Below are 13097 nucleotides of genomic sequence, written 5' to 3'. Positions count from 1 at the left end.
CTAGTGTGCCCACATCCCCCCACATCTTAGTGTCATCAGCAAATTTGAACAGGGTGCTTTTTACCCCCTTGTCCAAGTCACTGAGGAAGATGTTGAACAGTGCGGGCCCGAGGACTGAGCCCTGCGGATCCCCATTGCCCACTTCCTTCCAGGTTGAGAAGGACCCATCCACCACTACTCTCTGGGTGCAGCCCTCCAGCCAGTTGTGGAAGCAACGTGGGTTTCTCACTTCTTCGGGAAGCAAAATTGCTAATAGTAAATTGATCTCTGCCTTACTGGACGCCATCCTAGCACCCTTAAAATTGGCAGTTGTTCATTGCTACGCACACCTTCAATCAGATTCTGATGTCTCACCTGGTAATAATTTAGTTGATGCCTCCGCCAAGACAGCCGCTTCGAAACCGATACAACTTTCTTTCTCTGATGCAACAAACGCGACAGATAAGACGTTTCCCCCTCTTGACTGGCGTCACCTTTACAATGACATGCCCGCCGATGAACTTGCTGACTAGAAATGCTGAAAGGAGAAACTGAGTCCTGACAATATCTAATGAATTGGAGGTAAGCCTGTTCTTCCAAAATGTTATCTTCTGCAAGCCATCTGCTATTTCTATTCTTTAGGCCATGCTGGGATTGAGGGCACCACAAGCGCAATTCTCCGATGGTAGTCTGCACCCCATGTTTATCCAGCTGTCAAACGTGTTTTAAGCACCTACTGTATTTGTTTAGCCTTTATAGCTCGGCAGAAGCTCAATGCTAAATCAAAAGGGGAGAGACCATGGGCAGTTTTTCCTTTTCAACGCATTCAAATTGACTATGCAGACATGCCGAAGAGCGTGGGATACCAACACCTTCTAGTTATTGTCGATTAACTCTCACGGTGGCCGGAAGCAACTACTACTAGAAAAGCAGATGCTCACTCGGTTGTGAAGTTTCTATGAAAGATATTATACCACGCTTCAGGGTACCAGAAGTAATCGATTCTGATCGAGGGTCACACTTTACTGCAAAGATTTTGAAAGAAGTGTATCGATGCTTAGGAGTTGCTAGGCAACTCCACACCCCGTATCATCCACGATCAGCTGGACAAGTGCAATGGATGAATCGAACTCTTAAAACTATGATAGCTAAGTATCGCAAAGAAACTGGACTTAAGTGGCCAGAGGTATTGCCAACAGTACTCTGGCACATTAGGTGTACCCCAAGGATGCCCCTAGCTTTGTCCCCGTTCAAAATTCTTTTTAGTAGACCTGCTTTGGTCCCAGGAACGTATGTTCCTGCACATGCCATCCTCTTGGATAGAGATGAAACTTTGCCTCGGTTTGTTCTTAGATTACAAAACGAGTTTAAAGAGAATAATACTCAGGCACAACTTTTCTAGGCTCCACCTTTAGGTTTACAGATACATGAATACAGACCAGGTTGTGTTTCTGCAAAAGTGAAACTTACAGGATAGAAAAGAAACTTACAAAGTACGCATGCGTAGCTTGATACAACCTATACAAAAGGGGAAACACAACCTATATAAAAATCTGCCTAGCAACACCTATGTAAAAGAAACTATCCTATCCCTACACGCTTAGCTTATGTCATAGTTAGTGTCATAGAGGCAGCCCAACCAACATCAATAAAGAGGCGAAGAAGCAGGAAATGGCAGAGACGACGACTGGATAAACCTCAGGCTTGATCACCCTGTTGCCAGTCCTCAGCCTCCCGTCTGGGCGTATCCCAGTGAAAACCCGTCAAAGGCCTCGAAAACCCGACAACGAACATCAGCCTCTCAGCGTAGCTTAGACTGCATACCCGCTTTTACCATACCTCTGCGCTTATACTTTAGCTGCAACTTTGCTCCAGCTGGTCTCCCCTCTTATTTGTAAGAGGGTGAGGCCAGGTGAGTTGAATAAACCCTTTTACTATAAACTTTGAAAGTGTATAGCATTTCGCCTACTTGCGCCAGTAAGGCGAACCTTGAGGGCAGTCGACGAGCCACCTCTTATCCCACCCCACAAGCCGCGTACTCGCTCGCTTCGTAAAGTCCGCGGCTCACCAAGCAGTGTCGAAGTCTCTAATCCGGCATTTCATGACAGGGCCCTATCAAGTTTTGTTATGTACTTATTCTGCTTTAAAGCTTGCACGCAAAAGCAGCTGGATACACCATAGCCACGTGAGGAGAGCACCGAGCCCAGACCCGATATCCAAGCCTGAGTGAGGATCAACTATCTACCGCATGCGTAACTTTACGAACCCTTGGGCCATTGTGAGAAACTACTGAAATCCTGGATCTCCGCAAGGACTTGTTATATATAATAGTAATTGTTCTGACTGTGGTAATTGTGTGTTGGCAACCAAGATGCCGGGGCAACTGTTACAAATTACGGTCTTAAAGCCATGTGCAGTTCGCTCTAGGCTAGGGCAATGATCACGCAGAGCAAGTATCCAAAGTCAGATACAGAATCTTTATTCGCTCGAGCGAGGTGCCTCCAGAGAGGAGTCCCGCCTACTAGTTATAATACTATTTTATACTTTGTTAGGACGTCAGCATTAGTTCATGATTAGCTCGTGCTTGTAAAAATACCTAATCATCTATTAACTAAATCACTATTCTAGCCAATCAAGTGGCACGGTGTGCGTGAACACCGAAGTTTAACTCTCGTGACTACATGTTTTATATATTCTTGCCAAGTAGTCTGCTTGAAAGAAAACAGTCCTTGTCCTGCTTTCAAGGTTTCTCTGTTGACCAGATTCAGCTAGTTTCATATATCTTATCAGTAACGCTTTACACAGCACTTCTCTTTTCACTCATCTAGTATGTGCTGTGTCCATTTCTATGTATTGAGGTTAAAGGTAAAAAGAAATGGCCTTATTTTAGCATTACAAAGCTTTGCTTTTAGCCTTACAAGATTCATATACAACAGTTTAAAATAAACAGCATCAGAAATATGAAACTGCACAGGAGGACTGTGGGGAGGCAGCAAAGGTGCAGGGGCTACTGGGGCCAGACAATCCATTTTGAGGTCACAACTTCATAATGTGCTTTGCAAGATGCAAGTCCTTGCCTCCAAAATGTTGTTCATATCTCACCTACATTAATTGGTTAAGTGACTTTTCATAACATCTATTTCAGTCTCAGTCTTGTAAGTAAGACTTGTTGAAAAAAACCTGAACTAAACAAAGCCATTTTCACTGTTGGCCAGGCAGCAGGAGCAGTCCCAGCCCTAGGCCAGTTCATGGAGCACACAGTGGCTCCAGTCCTGTCCCTTGCCAGACAGAAGCACCACTGGCAGCAGCTCTGGCCCCTCCTAGACAGCACCAGTGGTAGCAGCTCCAGCCCTGGCCCAGAACAGGTGGTGGCTCTGGCTGTGCCTCTGGTCCTGGTTCTAGGTCAGGACTGGAGCCACAGCCACATCCACAGGGCAGTACTCTAAACCAAAATAAGGCTCCTACCCTGCCCCTCATATTGAATGGGAGAGAAAACCTCATCCTGGCTTTAAGTAAATACAGTATTTACATGATATTATAAAACAAACTACTTACAGTAAAGTTGCACACACTGAGGAGTACCTATAAACAGCCCTTAACTGCTTCTCTCAAGCATACTAGTGCCTGGTTCTGACCCTTAACATCTCCACTAACCTGCTCCAGGCCAATTAACTCCCCTCAGCAAAGATCCTCACTGACAGACAGAAGCTGGAGAATGCTGAATACTTTGCATACCTCAGCAGCCTCAAAGAAGGCCAACAATGAGATCCAATATAGGATCCAATGTGCCAACTCGGCCTTCAGAAGGCTGTAACATCGCATGTTCAATGATCATAACTTAAGGACTCAAACAAAGCTTCTATTATAAGGCTATGCTAATCCTAACTTTTCTGTATGAATGTGAAGCTTGGGTGACCTACAGTGATGACCTGACAAGCCTGGAATGCCTTTACCAGTGCTACCTCCAAAAGATCCTTAACCCAATGTGGGAGGTTAATTGTACAAATGCCAGCATCCTCACTGATGATAACAACAACAGCATAGAAGTGTTGGTTATTCAATATCAGCTGTGATGGAGAGGGCATTGTGTGTGCATGCCTGATATACATTTACCAAAACAACTGCTATACTCCTGATGCAGCCAGGGACAAACGAAGTGCAGGGGGTAGAAAAAACACTTCAAGGACACCCTCAAGGCAAGCATTAAGAAGTATGGCATTGACATGACAAATTGGAAACAAGTAGCCCAGGACAGGGCTGCATGGCAATGTCTTGCAAGAGAAGGTGCATCTTACTTTGAGGAAAATAGTTTCGCCTTGGAGGCAGAAACCTGATAGAAATGAAAGGAAATAAAAGGAGACCAAAAAATGTGCCGTTCAACCCTCCTTTTAACCACCACATATGGTGCAAGTCAGAGAGTCTGTAGCTCTAGGATTGGACTTCTTAGACAACGATGGACTCATCTACAACTCTTTACTTGACCGTGGGAGTGATCATCTTCATCCATGAGGGATCACCAACAACAGTAAAGTTGTTCTTGCTACTGTTCTTTGCTACAGTTTGGAGCCTAACCTTGCATGACAGAATAAGTCTTCTTGGAAACACAGCATGCAGGAAGTATGGCATTATAAGAGACAGCCTGCTGCACCAGGAAGTTCCTGCTACCACATTTCTTGGACACACTGTTTCAAGGAGGACCTACTCCATCATACAGTTGGCCAAAGCTCTGGAAAAATGTTTTCTTACATTCAGCCTTCCAAAACCAGCTGTTCTACCAGTAGTAATTTATCTTCGCATTAATCACGCCTTAGATATTAGATACAAACTGTTCTTTTTATGTGGCCATCCCCAATACAGCCAGCAGGTTGACCAACTCCCTTCCCATACTGCTTTGTGCCCTCTTTATACAAGCCACTCTGGTCACCTTTCTGCCCTCTAATGCTCTGCAGTCATACTGCCCAGATCCTCCTCTCTCTGCCACTCCCTTGGGTCTTGGGTCATCCCATGAGTACCCCTCCCTCTTTCACTTGCTTACTATTTGGTCTACTTATGATCTACAGCAAGGCTGCCCAACTGGCAGCCCACAAGAAAGTAAGTTGAAGCCCACAGAACTTGTTGGTGCAACTGCCAGAGTTGCTGTGCCAGTACAACTCAAACACAGAAGGTAAACACCACTCACCTCCTCCAATCCTTTGCCCACCACTGAATTTGGGGTCTTCTGTCACCACTGATGACTCGAATTAGCAGCAGGGGGGAAAGGGAGAAAGAGGGGGTACAGCAGTGGCATTTATCCTCTGGTTCTGGAACCATGCCAACACCCCAGCTTCAGCAGCTGCCCCACCCTGTTACCAGAGGGTAGGCTGTGAGAAGGCCTGTGAGAAGGCCTGCAGTCCAGATCTACTTCACAGGGCTAAGTAAGTTTCACAGCTCTGATCTACACAATGCTTGCATGACTTTAAATATTAAATGCCTGCCTGCTGCTCAAATTCAACAACTGGAACAACCACAGAAGCCTGAATAGGGAGAGGTGAACGTGTACTAGAAGTCAAAGCCACCAGAAAACAGATGTTGCATTCAAGGCAGCTGTAAGAATCCATCAGTACAACACCATAAATTAAAACTGGCTCCAGTCCAAATGATCTAATCCACACTGAATAAGGATTAAAATTAATGCAGACTAAGGCAGTCTGAATTAAGCCAGTTAAACTGTATTAATTAAAATCTATCTACTTTGTTGCCTTTAGGACAACTTAGGAACTTAGGTAACCAGATAAGCATTGCAAATATCAATCCCCTCAAGGGAAACTCAACTGGGTTTTTTGCAACACAACAGAACCTATCAGACACAAAACTTTACAAAGTCAAAAATGCCAAGACCTCACCTGACAGTGTTAGGTCAACTGCAGAGGGCTTTAGATAACTGCAACAATGTAGCAGTATTTAAACAGGCTTATTATCACCTCCTAGTTACTTCCAACTGCACTAAATTGGGTCTGTTAAGGAGCTGACAATAACTGTCTATTAACCCTTAATTAGAATTGAAATTTGCTTTGAACTGTGTGATGCGAATCAGTTAACATGGTTCAGAAAATGCTGGGTGTGAAGAAATCCCCCTCTCTGCCACTCCCTTGGGTCATCCCAGGAGTACCCCTGCCTCTTTCACTTGGTTGCTATTTGGTTCAACCAGATGACCTAGCCAGATAAATTCCTGGGGATGGTGGGGAGCAGGAGGACCACTCTCTTCCTCCGTGGACATTTTCAAAAGCCACAAGCAACATGCCTCCAGGTTCCCACCTGGATGAATTCTTCCAAGTAAAAACTTGGAAATTAGCTAGCACTTAGGATTTATGTCTAGGCAGATGCATTTTAAAAGAGCTACTACATCCAAGACTGTGTAAGGCTTTGATTATGTTTGCTCAAAGTATATTCTGACTTCCTTGTTCTACTCCCCCGTACCGCCCCCTCCCCAATCAATAAAGGTATTGGGTTATAGCATACCTAGCTGTTTCACTGTAGGGGTGTGAGGCAAGCCTTTTGCTCCTGGCCTGGCTGCAGAGCTTGCCTATGTATGTTCCCTCAGTCATACCGGAGGTTATCTGGAGGTGTTTTGGGCTGAAAGAGGCACCCAAAAATATTACTAATGGGCAAGGCACTCCCACGGCTTGCAGTGTCTGTGAGCCCTGGGCTGCACAGTGCCCTAACAGAGACCAGTGCCCTGGTGGTGGCAGCGTTACCCCAGACTTGCAGGTCTTCTCCTGAAGCAGGACAGCCAGCGGTAGGCACCCCGTGGGGGACTCCTGAAGTGAGGCTTTTGGGCCTGGCACAGTGAAGCGGGTGGATTTGCATAGTATGGCCCCAACAGGAGTGGGAAGGGAAGATCTCCCCCTCCAAAATATCAGTGGTAGAGTACGTGCTAGGCTTTTGCCAAATGCTGGTGGACATGATGAAGGTGATACAAGATTCCCTGGCCCAGGCCCAGGAGAAACAAGGTGGCTTGCTTCCATACCTTTGAGCTAGGGGAGAAGGTTATGGCTTTCCTACCATTAAAGTTGGACAAGCTTCAGGCAGTTTGGGAAGGTCCTCATATCATTCAGGATAAGCTGGATGATGTGACTTGTGTTGTTGCCATGAATAAGTTGGGTAAAGAGCCTAAAGTGGTACATATACACATGCTCAAACCTTACTACAACAGGAATGATGTCATGCTTTGGATTTCCTCTCCAGAGGACTCACCTAAGGAACACGAGGAGTTGGCTGTGTGTGAAGACTGGGAGGGAGAGGCAGGGGTAGAGGAGCTTCGCCTCCCTGATCACCTTCCCTCTCAGGACAAAGAGAAGCTGTGTACAGCTGTCTGGGACTTTGAAATAGTGTTCTCAAACAAACCTGGCAGTACACACTACAGACACGGGCAACCGTTGCCATATCCGTTCAATGCCCTACACAGCCAATGGGAAGGTGATGGAGGAGATAAAACATGAGCTCACAGACATGCTAGAGCTAGGGGTAATATGGCCTTCAGCAAATCCCTGGGCCAGCCCTGTGGTACTTGTCCAAAAGCAGGATAGGTCTATCAGGTTCTGTGTGGACTACAGAAAGTTGAATACAATCAGCACCCCCAATGCTTACCCTATGTCCAGGATGGACTCCCTGCTCGATACCCTGGGCCAACCCAAATTCATCTCTACTTTCAATCTGTCCTAAGGATTCTGGCAGATGGCAATGACTCCGAATGCTACAGTCAAGTCTACCTTTACTACACCTTTGGGACTGTATGAGTTCACCATCCTCCTTTCTGGTATGCACAATTCTCCTGCTTCCTTTCAAAGACTGATTAATAACTTTTTATGAGGATTCGAGAAGTTTGCTGTGGCCTACGTTGATGACATCACCATCTTCAGCCAGGACTTTGACTCGCATCTGATTCCTCTAACCACTGTGCCAGAAAGGATCAAAGAGGCTGGACTAACAGTGAAAGCAAATAAATGTCAGTTGGCATTGCCTGAAGTGGGGTATTTGGGACATCATGTGGGTGGGGGTATGATCGCTCTGGTGTGAGATAAGATTGAGAGCATTAGAGACTGGCCACCCCCACAGACTAAGAAGCAGGTGAGATCCTTCCTTGACCTGGCTGGGTACTACAGAAGGTTTATCTCCTCCTTTGGGGCAGTAGCTGATCCTCTGCATGAACTAACTAGAAAAGCAAACACTAATCCTGTAAGCTGGAAGCAGGAATGTCAACAGGCATTTGATACCTTGAAGGCTGTCCTGATCCAACAGCTGATTTTAAGGGCACCAGGCTATGATAAGCCCTTCTGCGTGGCCACCGATACCTCAGACACTGGACTTGGAGCTGTGCTCCTGCAGGATCACAAAGAGACATGACACCCAGTAGTTTCCTTAAGCAGGAACTTTATTCCATGCAAACAGAACCTGTCTTCGATGCAGGAGGAGTGTTTGGCAATCGTCTGGGCACTGAACAAGCTGAGGTCCTATTTGTGGAGACAGCAGTTCACTGTCCTAACAGACCATGCCCCACTTCAATGGCAGCAGACCATGCAGAACACCAATGTCAAGCTTCAAACGTGGGCATGGCAGCTACAGGAGTGTAGGGGGCACTACTATACAGAGCTATATGCCTCATTGTGCCAGGCCCAAAAACCTTGCTTTGGGAGTCCCCCACTGGGTGCCTACCACTGGCTAGCCAACTTCCATGAGAACACCAGCAAGCCTGGGGTAACACTGCCATCACTGGTCTCTGTTAAGGCTCTGTGCAGCCCAGAGCACACAAACCTTGCAAGCCTTAAGGGTGCCTTGCCCACTGATAATAATTACGGGTGCTCTTCTTTCAGCCCGAAGCATCCCCAGATAACCTCAGGCATGACTGAGGTAACATACACAGGCAAGCTCTGCAGCAGGGCCAGGAGCAAAAGACTTGCCTCTAACCCCTATAGTGAAACAGCCAGGCATGCTGTAACCCAATACCTTTATTGATCAGGGGAGTGGGGGGGAATAGAACAAGTAAGTCAGAATACGCTTTAAGCAAACAATCAATCAGAGTCTTACACAGTCTCAGATGTAGTAGCCCCTTTAAAATGTGTCTGCCTAGACATAAATCCTAACTCCTAGTTAATTTCCAAGTTTTTACTTGGAGGAATTCATCCAGGTCGGAGCCCGGAGCCACTTTGCTTATGGCTTTTGAAAATGCCTGCCAGAGGAAGAGCGTGCTCCCCCTTCCCCTCAGGAATTTATCTAGCTAGGTCACCTGGACAACCAGCCCAAACCAAATAGCAAGCAAGTGAAAGAGAGAAGGGTAACTCCTGGGATGACCAAGGGAGTGGCAAAGAAAGGGGGATTTCTTCACACTGAGCACATCTGCAAATGGCCAAGCATACCTCGGCAGTAAATAAGGACTGCTTGCTCTGAACCATCTACAGTATTTTCACTGCAGTTTTTGGAGTGGTCCACCAACCGATGTAGAACAAGAAAGGGAAAAATGGAGGGGAGGGCGAAGTGAGATCATTTATTTCCTTTATCATTCTTTCAGTTGGGTTACTCCAGGAATGTGAAGCCAGGGATAACTCACTGGGGGCTGACAACTTGTAAGACGCATGTAGCCAGTAGTTTTCTAATGGAAACATGCAGCTGATGCACAGAAGCACCAACATCCATTCACACCAATGAATGAATAAATGGCTTTAAGTGAACTGGCCTGTACTTGGCACTGCCACCTTCCCGGAAACAAATGCCACTCATTTTTACACGATTAAGAGGTCTTGTACCCTTGTGGTCTGACTCTGCAGCTCTGAGCCTAACTCCAAATAGATTTCCAGGAAATTGGCCTTCCTCATCCAGAATTTCTACTGACACAACTGATAAGCCCACATCTGCAGCAATAAGCCTTTCCTACCAATCCATGTTGGATAAGGTTATTGTATAGAGAAGCAGAGTCAAGTCCAAATTAATGGGCACCTAAGTGGGACCTTTAAAATCCATACAGGAATGAGACAAGGGTGCCCCCTGTCACCACTACTATTTGTGTAGCATGGGACCATTAGTGTAAAGAATAAGAAAATACAAGGTCATAAGCAGAGTAAACATACTGGGAGGGGGAGAGGTAAAATACATTTATACCATCCATGTATAATATGCAACAGTTAGAGAGAAACTTTTAATGGAAAGGGTGCTTAAACATGCATCAGAATATGGAAAAGTGACAGGGACTAAACTAAATAGATCAAAAAGTACCTTAATGGGAGTGGGGAACCGGATGGACTTGGATATGTTGGACTTTCAAATAAGAAAGAAAAATCAGAGTGCTAGGGATCCCAATGAACACTGAGATAATACAGCATGGGGAAAGGTGATGTCAAGGCTACAGCAGATATTTTGGTTATGATCCAAAAGGACACTCTGCTTTGCTGGAAAAAGTGGCAGTATTTAAGGATGTGCTACTGCCAAGTATTCTATATAAAGGAATTATATTTCCACCAATGTGGTGGCAGATAGCAAAAGTACAGAAGGAAAAGTGTGCGCTCTCCTGGAATGCCAAAAGAGATAGGTTGGCTAGAGCTGAACTTTACAAAGCAAGAGATAGATGGATGGGGGCAGCTGGGTTTTGGATTCTTCATCTATGCAAAATATGTAAGCACAGTATGCAAGGCGGTAACAGAGGGAGAGGGGAAAGCAGTGTGCATCCCCTGATTTCACGCAGCTACAATTTTGAGGAAATGGGGAGTATATCAGATCTCTTTAAAGGGTCCACAGGAGTGGCAACCACTAACTTATTACATCAAAATGGAAGGATTCATGCAGAGGTATAAGATAGGGAAGGTAGGACTGGAGGTCCTGAAGGATCTTAAGAAATTGATGAAAGCAGTAACAAAGAAACAAGATGGCACCAGTGGGAAACTTCATAGAAAAACAAGTGAAGAAGGCATGGGGAGTGAGGGTGAGTAAACAACTAAAAGACAAACAGTCTGACCAAATGTGGATGGCTGCAGAAAATATCTTGCCAGAAAGAGAAGTGCAACACAGAAGGGGCTTGAAAAGGTCATCAAGGTGTTCAAGAGAAATGTATGGGGCAAAAGAAGTGGTGGTATATGTGTTTTGGGAGTATTCATGTGCAAAAAGGGCGTGGGAAAAGATCCACCACTTTGACTGTCACCAAAATAAACCTGCCGTTAGCATAGGAGATGGTAGTATATGGACTCTAAAGGAGATGTTATTAAGGATTTTATTAGCATGTGTTAAAACTAATTTATGGAAAGTAAGAAACCTCTGGGTTTTTAAGGGGTTGGCTTTCACTGAAAGTATGGCTTGATAAGTGTGTTTTTAATAAAACTTCTAAGAACAATGTTCCCATCAGTATTTTCAGCACCGGGGAGGGTATTGGAGCTTGCTCTGGCCTCTCCAAGTACCGGCTTGGTACTGCAGTACCTCCAGGCCTGGTACTCGTTCTCTCCTTAGGGGAGCAACTGCCTGGTTTTTGTTTGTTTTTTTTAGGAACTGCACAGAAAAAAAAATGTTTAGTATGTTTGCCTAATATGGGCTATGTGGCAGCAGTTTAATGATGGACAGCAGTTTAATGAGGTTTCTTTGTATGCAAATGTAAGATGAGGAACCATTTCCCCCCCATGCTGATTGGGGAATAAAACCTCATCTTATGTTTGAGTAACTACAAGAAATTGGAAACTTCTGGGGACCCACCAGAAAACCTTTCACCAAGGGCTGTAACAGGTACCCTACACACTGCACTGTGGACAAGAGGACTTCCAAGGATCCTTGGATACCAGCGCCTTCAGCTGTTTGTGTAGCTTGTGATAAGCCCTAACTTGTGCAAACACTCACATTCACAATAACTGAACACTGCCTGTACAACTATTAACAACTATCACAATACAAAGCTCTTGTCCTGAGCTTAGACCGTCATAACTTAACTATATGTTTGTTCATACCTTTAGTTACCTAAATGTTGCTGCAGCTAATAAAAATTAATTCACGTATGTACACTCTGTTCCCACAATAAAGTCCAAGGATGCATCTAAGTCCAGACTTTCAGAACTGTGTATACATTTCTAGGTATAGCAATGATCACATAACTGTATGAAAATGGACAGTTAGGCAGATTCCTATATATGTGGGTTTTTTGTTTTTTTTTTGTTTTTTTTTAACAGTTAAGCATTCTAACATTATTACAAATCACTAGGCAAGCATATATGCATACAACTCAGCAGATTTTTTTAAACAACTTGGACTTTCCATACATACTTTCTAGAAAACAGAACTGCCACTAGAAAATAAAACTAGTACTTTACATGGTTTGTACTATACACATTTTCTTTTTAGTACAGGCATAACTGTATTAACATACATTTTTTCATAAATGTCCTACTTCATGTACTCATTATATACATGCCTAACCAATATGTTTCTTATGGAACCTCTCTCTTTACACCTCTCATAAGCTAAATTTAAAAGAGTATTGAATACACTACTATAAATTTTTTAATCTATGTGAGGTCATATGCAGACATTGTTGAGGAAGTAAGGTAAAAGCTGGTTTTCCTTAAGTTAACACAGACGCATATACTTTCCCAATTCCTAGATTTTTAAACTGTATTAAGGAGTTTGAATTGGTTGCACTCTCAATTAAAATCCATTACAAATATTAAAAAATATATATTTTAGAGAATGTATTATAAACCAACCCAGTACACATGCCAGCACATAATGCCATACGTTCACATATTATCCTAGTATGTCACTACAGTGTGGTTTCCTGGGTTGAATTCATATCAATGATTTTCAAGAATTCTATTGCAATGCATACTGTGTTGTGTTGCACAGTAGAATAAGATGCTTTGTGTGTTTTATGATGCATTTGAAACAACTCTGTAAGAGTTTATGAATTGTGTATGAATTGGTAACTGGTAGGCTTACCTTATACATATATTTATCTAATTCAGTAACAGGACTGTCAGGAAATGCAGACATAAAAAGTAACTGTCACTTGACAAACCCCTAGTTTAATGTAGCTCTATCAACTCCTGTTGAGCTAATCTTGTGGCCTGTTATAAACTAGTCAGGGGGGATCAGCAGGCATTGGGGGAGTCACTGTT

At 44.2% G+C, this 13097-nt stretch overlaps 1 protein-coding gene across 5 annotated transcripts in view; it reads right to left on the bottom strand.

Annotated features, from left to right (window-relative positions):
- The window catches only part of RALGAPB (Ral GTPase activating protein non-catalytic beta subunit), a 191889-nt gene that overhangs the window by 40120 nt on the left and 138672 nt on the right, over positions 1-13097 (bottom strand). The window lies entirely within an intron of this gene.

The sequence above is a fragment of the Crocodylus porosus genome, unplaced genomic scaffold (genome assembly GCF_001723895.1).
Source record: "Crocodylus porosus isolate Cpor-Errol unplaced genomic scaffold, CroPor_comp1, whole genome shotgun sequence".
In the NCBI taxonomy this organism is placed as follows: domain Eukaryota; kingdom Metazoa; phylum Chordata; order Crocodylia; family Crocodylidae; genus Crocodylus; species Crocodylus porosus.
Note: the sequence above shows the minus strand (reverse complement) of the source record. Positions and strands in the feature narration are given on the sequence as shown.